Source organism: Ammodytes marinus (genome assembly GCF_949987685.1).
Source record: "Ammodytes marinus genome assembly, chromosome: 1".
In the NCBI taxonomy this organism is placed as follows: Eukaryota; Metazoa; Chordata; class Actinopteri; order Uranoscopiformes; family Ammodytidae; genus Ammodytes; species Ammodytes marinus.
Genome location: NC_137230.1, coordinates 26,041,730 through 26,054,361, shown reverse-complemented (window position 1 = coordinate 26,054,361; position 12,632 = coordinate 26,041,730). Strand labels below are relative to the sequence as shown.

Here is a 12,632-nt window from a genome sequence, read left to right as displayed (position 1 = left end):
AGTTACGAAGCCTTAACTATGGAATATGGGGATGAGATTCAAAAACCGACCGGTGTAACATTCCGTTAATGAGGAATTAGTCGCGGTAATTATTCACGGACACAGAGTGAGCATTATGCGGTTGGATATAGTCTACTGCTTTGGTGAGTTATTTATGTATTTAAATTGTAGGACAATAATTTTATATTATTTGCTGCCCTTCTTATTTTAAATGACTTAGGCTATTTTTTTTGTTACAACTACAGCCCATGCTTTTTTTCTCTTTTTTTCTCCCCACCGCATACCTAGGCTACTCGATCGGTTTAAATTGTGGCCCTTCTATTTAATTACTTTCAGTGAGGAAAAGGTGTTTTAAACTTGTGGAGAAAAAATCCTTAATATCATATGGCAACTGTGACTGTTTGACAATGAGCATTGAGCGCTTTATTGCGGTGAACCGTTGTTCTGCAGACAGATGCGTTGCATTCTAAAAATAGAAAAAAGTTTAACGAGGAATCGATTGATCCTCGAGGAATGCAAGCGATTACACGAGTAGCGAAAACACTCGTGCCCATCCCTAGTAGCTACTATTGCACTAAATGGTAACACTTGAATACGTTATGCAAATATGCAACTTGTTTGTTGAAATGTTAATAAATGGGAGCTTCCTCAAGCAGCCATCTCTTTCCCAACAATCCCCTCAAACGCTTACATATGGTAATTAAACATTATAACACCTGCGGCTTATAGTCCAGTGCGGTTTATAGTGCGGAAATTACGGTACTCATAAAATGTAACCGACAATCGAGTCAAGTACATTTACTTGAGTGCAAGATTTAAGTACAGATCTAAGGAACTAGTACTTTATTTTGCCAGTTTGACAGGTTAGGTCACTGGTTGATTTACAGACTTAGATTTTACATCATTACTTCAACGTATAACTCTCCGGGAACCATCACCTTACCGTGGTGGAGAGGTTTGTGTGCCCCTGTGAAGCTGAGAGCTGTGTTGTCCGGAGCCTAGTACTCCTGGTAGGGTCTCCCAAGGCAAAGTGGTCTCAGGTGAGGGGCCCGACTAAGAATGGTTCACAAAGACCTCATGGAAGAACACAATAGAGGAAGAGTGACCCTGCCCAGAGAAAGCCCGGGGCCCCCGTCTGGAGCCAGGCCCAGAAAGGGGGCCCGCCTGCGAGCGTCTGGTGGCCGGGTCTGCCACGGGGCCCGGCCGGGCACAGCCCGAATAAGCTACGTGGCAACACACTCCTCTGCAACTGATGGGCCCACCACTCATCAGAGGAACCGCTGGGGTCGGGTGCGCTGCCTTAAGGGTGGCAGTGAAGGGCGGGGACCACGACGGACCAGACCCGGGCGGCAGAGGCTGGCTTTGGGGACGTGGAACGTCACCTCGCTGTGGGGGAAGGAGCCGGAACTGGTGCGGGAGGTGGAGCGCTACGAATTAGATCTTGTGGGGCTTACCTCCACGCACAGTCTTGGCTCTGGAACCGTACTTCTGGACAGGGGTTGGACTCTATTCTTCTCTGGAGTTGCCCAAGGTGTGAGGCGCCGGGCCGGTGTGGGGATACTCACGAGCCCCCGGCTGGGCGCTACTACGTTAGAGTTTACCCCGGTGGACGAGAGGATTGCCTCCCTACGCCTCCGGGTTGTGGGGGGGAAGACTCTGACTGTTGTCTGTGCGTACGCACCGAACAGCAGTTCGGAGTATTTGGCCTTCTTGGAGACTCTGCTGGGAGACTTTAACGCGCACGTGGGCAATGATGGAGACACCTGGAGAGGCGTGATTGGGAGGAACGGCCTCCCCGAGTGGTCGTTTGTTGTTAGACTTCTGTGCTGGTCATGGTTTGTCTATAACAAACACCATGTTCGAACATAAGGATGCTCATAAGTGTACATGGTACCAGAGCACCCTAGGCCGAAGGTCAATGATCGATTTTGTGATCGTATCATCTGATCTGAGGCCGCATGTTTTGGACACTTGGGTGAAGAGAGGGGCGGAGCTGTCAACTGATCATCATCTGGTTGTGAGTTGGGTCAAAGGATGGGGGAAGACTCTGGACAGACCTGGTAAGCCCAAACGAGTAGTGCGGGTGAACTGGGAATGTCTGGCGGAGGCCCCTGTTCAAGAGATCTTTAATTCGCACCTCCGGCAGAGCTTTTCTAGCATCCCTGTGGAGGTTGGGGGCATTGAACCCGAGTGGTCGATGTTCAAAACCTCCATTGCTGAAGCTGCGGCAGGCACAGAGGTGGGCAGAGTAGCCAAAAAATGTACTCAAGTAAAAGTAAGTTACTTTAAGATTATAATTACTCAAGTAGAAGTAAAAGTACTCATAAAAATTATTACTCAAGTAAGAGTAAAAAAGTATGCAGTGAAAAGACTACTCAAGTACTCAAGAGTACAAGTAGGCCTACTGAATTACTCCAGATTTATTTTTGAAATATACAGAGCAACACAAACGGTACAGAATAGACACGAACATAATATAAAACAGCAATGTTCAAATAAAGATATGTTAAATAACATAATTTTAAATAAAACAATAAATGAGGTATTTAAAAATCAAATGAATAACCCTTGAACTCAAACAATAATAAATTAATTATCTGCCAAATTAAATACATCACCCTTCAAATAAAATTATAATAAATTAGGCTTGTCCAAAATTATATTAATTAAAACCAATACACTTATAACACTGTTGCAATTGTTTTGCACATACACATTTTTAAACAAATTCCTACAATATGTCACTGGCCCTGAGAAAATTATCTAGGTTGCGTTTAGCCCCAAAAATATAAAACACAAAATTAAACTTCGTTACACATCACTTGTGAGTTTGTATTTGAGGCCAGGGGTGTGGCTATTGCTCCTCGGAATCAGCGGTTTCTTCCATTTTCTCGACTCACCCAGATAGTCGGTAAAATATGCGTTTAACCTACATGGCACGGCCACGGACACAACATCGGTGCGGAACCGCAGCCTTTAAAAAGGTCCGCGGACATTGTTGAGCCCATGGTTGAGCCATATGACAACATGACAACACTTGTCATGTGACTGAAGTGGTTGCATTTGATTGGCAAGCTTTTGTAATGTGGTTTTTATTGGTTGAAATAGTCACGTGATAGAGATGTTGGCTGAAGACGTCCCCGGGGAGAGAAATCATGAGAGAAATAGCTCTCGCATGTAATAAATAAAATATATTAAAAAATAAGGTAACGACCGTCACGTAGCCAAATGGAACGGCGTAAAAGTACCGTTCTTTCTTCAAATATTTACTCAAGTAAAAGTATGTTGCAATAAAACTACTCCTAAAATTACAATTTATTCAAAAAGTTACTCAAGTATTTGTAACGGAGTAAATGTAGCGCGTTACGACCCACCTCTGGGCAGGCAGCTGTGGTCTCAAGGTCTTAGGTGCCTCAAGGGGCGGTAACCCTCGAACGCCGTGGTGGACCTCGGTGGTCAGGGAAGCCGTCTGACTGAAGAAGGAGTGCTTCCGGAATATGTTATCTCGGGGGACTCCTGAGGCAGTTGCAAGGTACCAACAGGCCCGAAGGGCTGCAGCCTCTGCCGTGTCAGAGGCAAAGCAGCGGGTGTGGGAGAAGTTCGGAGAAACCATGGAGAAGGACTTTCGGTCGGCACCAAAGTGTTTCTGGAAGACCGTCCGGCACCTCAGGAGGGGGAAGCGGGGAACCATCCAAGCTGTGTACAGTAAGGATGGGACGCTGTTGACCTCAACTGAGGAGGTAGTCGGTCGGTGGAAGGAGCACTTTGAGGAACTCCTGAATCCGACTAACACGCCCTCTATGTTGGAGGCAGAGCTGGAGGCTGATGGGGGATCATCGTCAATTTCCCTGGTGGAAGTCACTGAGGTAGTCAAACAACTCCACAGTGGCAAATCCCCGGGGGTTGATGAGATCCGTCCAGGAATGCTGAAAGCAATGGGTGTGGAGGGGCTGTCTTGGATGACACGCCTCTTCAACATTGCGTGGAAGTCGGGTACAGTGCCAAAGGAGTGGCAGACCGGGGTGGTGGTTCCTATTTTCAAAAAGGGGGACCAGAGAATGTGTGCCAACTACCGGGGTATCACACTTCTCAGCCTCCCCGGCAAAGTCTACTCCAAGGTGCTGGAAAGGAGGGTTCGGCCGATAGTCGAACCTCAGATTGAAGAGGAACAATGCGGATTCCGTCCTGGCCGTGGAACAACGGACCAGCTCTTCACTCTCGCAAGGATCCTAGAGGGAGCTTGGGAGTTTGCTCATCCAGTCTACATGTGTTTTGTAGATCTGGAGAAGGCTTATGACCGGGTTCCCCGGGAGATACTGTGGGAGGTGCTGCGGGAGTATGGGGTGAGGGTTTCCCTTCTCAGGGCCATCCAATCTCTGTGCACTCAAAGCAAGAGCTGTGTCCGGGTTCTCGGTAGTAAGTCGGACCCGTTTCCGGTGGGGGTTGGCCTCCGCCAGGGCTGCGCTTTATCACTAATCCTGTTTGTAATATTCATGGCAGGATATCAAGGCGTAGTCGTGGTGGGGAGGGGTTGCAGTTTGGTGGGCTGAGGAGCTCATCTCTGCTGTTTGCGGATGATGTGGTTCTGATGGCATCATCGGCCTGTGACCTTCAGCTCTCATTGGATCGGTTCACAGCCGAGTGTGAAGCGGTTGGGATGAGGATCAGCACCTCTAAATCTGAGGCCATGGTGCTCAGCAGGAAACCGATGGATTGTCTACTACAGGTAGGGAATGAGTCCTTAACCCAACTGAAGGAGTTCAAGTACCTCGGGGTCTTGTTTGCGAGTGAGGGAACAATGGAGCGTGAGATTGGCCGGAGAATCGGAGCAGCAGGGGCGGTTTTGCACTCACTTTACCGCACTGTTGTGACGAAAAGAGAGCTGAGTCGTAAGGCAAAGCTTTCGATCTACCGATCGATCTTTGTTCCTACCCTCACCTATGGTCATGAAGGCTGGGTAATGACCGAAAGAACGAGATCGCGGGTACAAGCGGCCGAAATGGGCTTTCTCAGGAGGGTTGCTGGAGTCTCCCTTAGAGATAGGGTGAGAAGCTCAGTCATTCGTGAGGAACTCGGGGCAGAGCCGCTACTCCTTTGCATTGAAAGGAGCCAGTTGAGGTGGTTCGGGCATCTGGTAAGGATGCCCCCAGGGCGTCTCCCTAGGGAGGTGTTCCAGGAGCGTCCAGCTGGAAGGAGGCCTCGGGGAAGACCCAGGACTAGGTGGAGAGATTATGTCTCCATGCTGGCCTGGGAACGCCTCGGGATCCCCCAGTCAGAGCTGGTTGATGTGGCCCGGGAAAGAGAAGTTTGGGGTTCCCTGCTCAAGCTGCTGCCCCCGCGACCCGATTTCGGATAAGCGGTTGAAGATGATGATGATGACTTCAACTTATAAGTAATATACTTGTACCCAACTTTGTATTAAGCACCTAATTTAATGGCTGTATTTCTTGTAACAGTAAAAGTTCTGAACACTGTATCGATGACTTATAACTCTTGTCTGAAGTGCCTACCTATCCTAATAACTACCAAACATCTGAGTCTTCAACAGTTGCACAATAAACATGATCAGGTAATGCAATTTGACAGAACCTGCAGTAAGAAATGCTGTCCTACTAAAAATACAATACAACTTAATTGGGTGTTCAATAATTTTCTGTTTAACTGCTGTTTTAAATCAGGTGTGTTCACCTGCAGGTAACCATGGCAAACATACTGATCCCTCGGGTAACCATGACTTCATTTACCACAAACACTCTTGAAAAACACGTCTCACAAGGGGTTTTGAAAAATTTGCCAAACCATAATGCCTAAAATTCTGGTACTGTGGTGGTGTTGTAACCTTCTGGAACCTTCTTTTTTTAAAGTAATGCTACTATTTTTACCGACAAAATCCTTTTTTTGTAACATAAAGCTTCAAGCCTGATTTTTGTGTATTCTTGGCGTACAGCTTGACCAACTATCTATCCTCCATAATATTTTTTTCAAAATAGGGCACTCAAACCTGAAGATTATTCACTCTGCTGGAGGGGGGCATTTGTTTCTGTGCGTGTTCAAAGACTATGTGTCTCCTGGTCGGTATTTTCCAGTTAAATCTGATGATTCTGGTTTTCATTTCCTGTCATTTGCACAGGAATGTGAAGAATCTGATCACATGATAAAGACTGAAATCCTGTTGCATATAGAGTTATGTCAGAGTTATGTAATCACAGACTCGTTATCATCTGATGATGTTTATCTGAGCTCTTTGGCAACAAGCATCCACTTTTAGTTTTTTCGTCATCTGTCTATGACCGCCAGCCGGGTACAGAGTGGCCCAAGAAAAAAATATTACAAATGAATAATATATAATAGTGTCACCTATTTTGGATTTTCCTGCTCTCCATGCACAGATCAGCTCTGTCAGGATGCTTTGATATTGATCAACATTGCATATTCATGCGTTGTTTAACTTGGCCTGGAACGCTTGAATTTATTTATATATTTTGTGTTATCACAAAACAAAATTGAATGAAAAGGCCAAATTATAAAGAATAAGTACAAAAGAATAAATACAATATAAAAAGAATATACAAACTTCAACCTCGACCACAAACATTTAACAGAACAACTAATAGAAAAATAACTAAGACATTTTTTTTACAGTAATTACACACACACACACACAGTGCTGTTGAATATTTCAGTCGGGGGGAGGAGCAACCTCTCATGCTTCAGTTGAGGCTGAAATATTTATCCGTCGATGGGATAGAGGGGGTGGGTGTTAGGGGGGATGCTGCTGTGCTGTTGCTAGGGAAACAGGGAAGAAGCTCTGTGTGTGTGTGTTGAGGGGGTCGGCCGGTGGCTTTGACGCTGATCCTGCTGTGTGTGTCTGTCACTGCGGTCGGTGTATGTGTGTGAAGCTGCTGCAGCGAGCAGGAGGATGCAGCGATGATGAGAACAGCTAGGCCGCTGCCAGTTAGGTAAGAACCGAACGAACAGACACAAAGAGGCAGAGACGGAGATAGTGACGCTGCAGAGGAAACAGACATGTTGAATAGAGAGACTAGAATAATCCTGTGAGATGGAGGTCTGTCTGCAACCTGATGCAGAGTGTCGTGTTTCTACCGGTGACCTGAATACATGTTGTGTGTCAGAGGACGGTACCATTAAGCTTTTATTTTTCTATTTTGTTTTAATTCCTGTATAGATTTTTCCACACTCGTCCTGGTAATCCATCCTTTTGTCTGGTAACGTTTTCTCTCGCCTCCATTTTTATTTTCCTCATGTGATAACCAATGTATAAGATTCATCAATATGGCTCCCTATCTGTTCCCTCTAAGGCAGAATTTGACGTTGCTCACAGTCATTTTGCTGTCACAGGGAACAGTCATGTTCAACCAGAGTGCAGGGGAATGTACAGGACAGGGATGATCATGTGGAGGAAAAGGAGTGGTTGTCTGCATGCTGAAATGTGCCAAATCCAAAATGTTGATTAATTTCCACCTTCAGGTTCTTAATCAGGTAGCTGGTCTAAAGATGTAGGCGGAGCAGCCGGCAGGTATTTTTTAACTGCATCAGGTCCCATATTGACCTGAGCTGGTTTAACTGACAGAGGTATGTTCATCTTAAAGAGTGTGTGTGTGTGGATGGGTGTGGGTGTGTGAGCAGACATGGTTTGACTCTGAGCACATGGAGACTGAAATACAACAGAAAGAGATCATTTGACCTAGTTTAGTGTTGGAGAAGTGGAGGGAGGGATGAGGAGGGGCTCTCGGAGTCTCTTCCGGAGGTAAACAGAGCAGGAGAGACGGCCATGCAGATTTGGTGATTTTAGTCGGCTATATTGGGACCAGATATTTTTGGATAATAAATGTTGATATTTTCTTCTCTTATAAATGATGAAACCACTTACGTTTGCAGCATCAGACTGTTCCTCTCCCAACCCACCATCATCTAAATATGAAACTGAATATTTGTCAAATAATATTGATATTAACCTGGTTATACCGGTTGATTGAGCTGCTGGCTGAAGAAAAACGATGTATTCTGTATTTGGTGTTATTCTTGTTCTTCCAGTTAAAAAAATATTCTGGGAAAGCCTTTGTTAGTCTGATCTTTTATTATTATTATACAATGGATTTCTCTTCACTTAGTGGCAATTAAATGACTGGCAATGTAATTATTGTCTGTTTTTAAGGACAAAAGGACAGCATTAAATGTGTAACGTTGAGCTTCAAAACAAAGCTGAACAAATAAAAATTGTGAAAATGTTAGTAAATACAGCCTTCAGTTCAAACTGTTGATTTAACAACCTGACATTGAGTCACCAAACACGTTTTGGTTTTGCGGGGGAAACAAACATCTGGAATCTGTTCACTGGTAGTTCAACTACAATGTGGAAAAGTTGCTAAGCCTCAAGTGGCTTTTATTAGTGCTACTTAGTAGATTTGTAGAAAGATATGTTAAAGATATACATTTATACTTTCTAGATATAAATATTATTCATCAATGGTTTATCAAGATAGCTTCTGATTTTAATTGGCAGAGGATCAACTAATCAATGTATTGACTTTATCTTTGATATTAAATGCTTTGGTAGCTGGCTATGCTACTGTCCCTTTTTGAAAATAAGAATCAAATAAATAAATAAATAAAATGTGTGTCAAAGGAAGCAGCAACAAATTACAGAAAAACTCTGTTTTGTGTGTGCTGGAAATGGCCCCAACTGTGGTTCTTCTCAGACAGTGTGACAGTAGGTAGTCCGTGACCGGATAGCTTTTTTCAAACCTAAACTTGTTTGGCATCGTCGCTGCACAACTCTTCTGTAGCTTGCCATCTTACGTTACTTTTGTTATTCATTTAATGAACATGTTTTAAACAGACAGGTCTGTGTGCACTGCAGTCAGAAAAGGGAGGGATTATCCACAATAAACTCAGTAATAGGAGCCATTTACCACAGGGTGGCTTCATTTTACATTAGTGATCTGTCAGTAAACTGTCCCCTGTGTCTCTGTGGCAGGCGGAACCTGATCCAGAGTCAGTGAGGAGGTGTTTTCTAGATAGTGTTCAGATCAAAGCGTTGGACCGTGGAGGTGTCAGACTTCAGCAGATGGCTCTCTGTCTTGACAGTCAGGAAGCAGTCGGCTGCTGGTTGGAAAACTGTGGGTGGAAAAAACAAATCGTCCCACATGTTCATCTTTTACTGCAACAGGGAAAAATAAACTAAGCTGAGATTCAACGTTGCAACATATACCTGAGATGAGATCAGAATAGAACCAGAATCAGTTCTGTTTTCTCTATGTAGCTGAGAGTAAGTGCATTCTGCAGTTAACCAAGGCCAAATAAATTCAGACTGTGTGTGCATGATCATCAGTGGCAGTGCGAAAGGTTAACCTGAGCTCTGCAGTCTGCAGGGAGAAATGTGTCAGCAGCTGTCAAGATTAATAATACTTGAATATACTCTGATGTGTGTTCTCAGCATTTTACTCGATCCTTAAAGCTCTAATCCGCACGTTCACAATGCTTCGTGTGTGTGGTTGGTATGTTTGTGTGCAGAAGTGTAATACCTTCTTATCCTGCCGGTTTTAAATATCAAAGGAACGCTGATGTGATAAAACATCATTTGTTTTGAAATCCTAAGGAAACCTGGAGAACAGGTTCCCACATGTGTATCTATGTTTTGGACTTTAGGTCGGACATAGAGAGACATCTGAAGTCGTCGATTTGGACTGTGGAACATAATAACCCTTACATTAGCCACCGGGTTGACCATGAGAAAGGTCTCACCATAACAAAGTACATTGTTAGCCCAATCCAGGATATTTCAGCATAAACCTAACCAGACCTTAACTAGAGTTTTCACATTGAAAAACAGACAATGATTTGCAAGGGAGGTCTGAACTATATGTTGAACCTTTTGCTATGACAACTGTTCCAGATGAATTTTGAATCTGTATTTACTCAATTGTCTTGCTGTGTTCAACACCGCTACAACATCAATAATAAACAGTCACATTAATTCTTCTGACACGTTCAATCAAAACTGACAATTATTATTTTTGTAAAGGTATAATTTATGGCTGGTTGTGGTATCAGGAGTTTACCGGTGTGCCTAAAGTGTCAACTGAATAGTACTTTATTGGTCTCAGCAGGTGAACCTGTAAGGGTGAGAGTCTCTTGATTTAAACTGCCTGTGTGAACTGATGGAACCAGTACTGAACCAGCGGTCAGTCGAGGGTTAAACGGGCCATCTGCTATGAGGATTATCAGATTAAATTTAAAGTGAGTACATCCTGGAGGCTCTCATCAGCTGGTCTGAAATCAGTTGTTGACTATCCCGCTGTGCTACAGTAGGTGGGTTTACTGACTCCAGGTTAGACCAAGTTATCTCTAATACGCAGAAGGTCCCTGGTTCTGTTGACTGGGCTGAATGGGACCAGTTCAGGACCTGGTGAGGATATGAGTTTGGAGCGGCAGCATGCTGTGCTGGGTGGGAACTCTGATCAACAAGAGCTGGTTGGAGAGAGAACGCTATGTCCATCCGACCGAACGAAAATCTCGCAGTGGACATGGAAGGGTAAGAAAAGAGGGCCTTTAAAGAAGGAACGGGTTCAGTGCAGAGGCTGTTGTGTTATTGTTGGATGACACAGGTGATTAAGGAGACTTAATGGTTGTTTTATGAAGTGCAGCCATTTTAGAACACAGGCTTCACCTGTAGAAATGTAATTCGTCCATTTCTTCTATCATCATATTTCGTACTTGTTGAAGGCTTAATTTGACAGGGACAAATTATTGTGAAACATTTTGGCTGCACAGCCAATTTATCTCAACGTGAAACTATTTTTTATTTTAAGTTCTAATTAATTGTCAGAAATACAGTTCAATCTTCAAACATACTGACTTGTCTACCAGTGTGGTGCGTTCATGTACAGTTCATAGTCCAGCTTTGAGCTGAATGCTATCACCAGCATGCTAACATTAACTAATAAGCAGTACACTTAAAGTCCAGCTCAGGACGAATGTCATTAGTTCTGCAGGTAGGCGAGAACGGGGTAAATTGTCACACGGGTTGGTTGTCACAATCGTTATATCTCGGAACCAGAAGTCGCTGTCTGTGAAATTTTGGTATGTAAATATCCACAATTGGGGTCAGAGGTCACCTACATAGTCTTCCTTGGAGTTAGACTGCTGAATTTGAGGTGAGAGGACTGTTTGTGTTTTTCATGTCAAATTGAAAATATTTAGCTCAGTATTTTTCTTCTAGGCTTTTACACAATGGGTTTATAACAAAACACTTGTTACCCATAACAAGTGTGAAGGGTAAATTATATTTTAGATTGTGGTTAGCAAGCTAATTAGTTGTCAGATGGTTGTTGGCCTTGATGCTAGCAAGAAATTCAAGTTGGGGTTGGTCGTCACATTTTTTGGGGGGTTGGTTGTCACATGTTATCCAAAGGCTGCAGCCAGAAAAGGAACACAATAACGAAATAAATTGTCAAGCTGTATCCTCACTGACACCCCAGAGAAGGAGAGAATAGAGCAGGAAAAGGCAGCTAGCATGCAAAAGAAAACAGGGCAACAAAATCAAAACAACCCAGTGCATCCCAAACTAGACCAGCTGCCAAGGCTACAGTAAGTTATGTAGGTCTATTTGTCAACTTGCCAATGCAATTACACGTTCAAATTTTGTTCTGCTTTCTCGTCTTTTTAAGATTATTCCCATTAAGATAACATTGTGACAAACAACCCCATAGTGTGTGACAACCGACCCCTTGATGGGGTTGGTTGTCACAATGTGTAAGGGTGTCTTTGACGATTAATTTCTTCTTTATTACAATAAGATAGAAAAAGTGAGGGGTACACATTTCAAGCCAACACCTTAAGCTTCAATTTAATGTAGGAATGACTATTGAAATATGTTTAGGTGATGAGCAATTCTCACTAGAGTAAAAAGTGTGCCTACTTACCCCGTTCTCCCCTACAGTATTTGGGTCAAAAATCTAAGTATTGGAGACATTTACATGTTGACCTCAATGGCCTGATGTTGTCAGAGAATGCCCGAAGTTATTACAGTTCATCCTTATGGAACATGAATGGATGAACCACATTTCATCATAATCCATCCAACAGGTGTTGTGGTATTTCAGTTTGGGCGATTCAAGAATTCAATCGCAAACTCGGCTGCTGGTCTTTAAAATGGTCTCACAAGGAAACAGATATTTGATAGACTTTCCACATGTTTTACCTCAGTGGAATCCGACCAATCAGTGAACGGGCAGCATGTCAAAGTTATAGAATTGAGTTTTGTTTTACTGGGTATGATGGCTGTTTTTTAAAATTTGAAGCCTAATAAATATCGTCCTGATATTGTTTTGTGTGACCCGGTTCTGTTTGTTTCAAGGTGGGCAGAATCCTCAATGTAGGGATGCAACCAACCAGCATTGTCATTAAGGTGTTAAGCGATAAGTCCTTTAATCGATTACTAGATTAGAAATGCAGTTGTCCTGATTTTGTCTCACTGTGTCAAACTTCAAAAACCCTCTTCCCCAGAGGAGGAATATCGGGCTTTGATAAACACACACCATACATTTGGTGCTGCTGGTTCAGCTGTGCACATGGAATCAATGGGACTAAATCCTGATTGATTTATTCTT

At 43.6% G+C, this 12,632-nt stretch overlaps 1 protein-coding gene across 5 annotated transcripts in view; it reads left to right on the top strand.

Annotated features, from left to right (window-relative positions):
* Positions 1-12,632, top strand: part of kifc3 (kinesin family member C3) — a 52,750-nt gene that overhangs the window by 13,011 nt on the left and 27,107 nt on the right. The window lies entirely within an intron of this gene.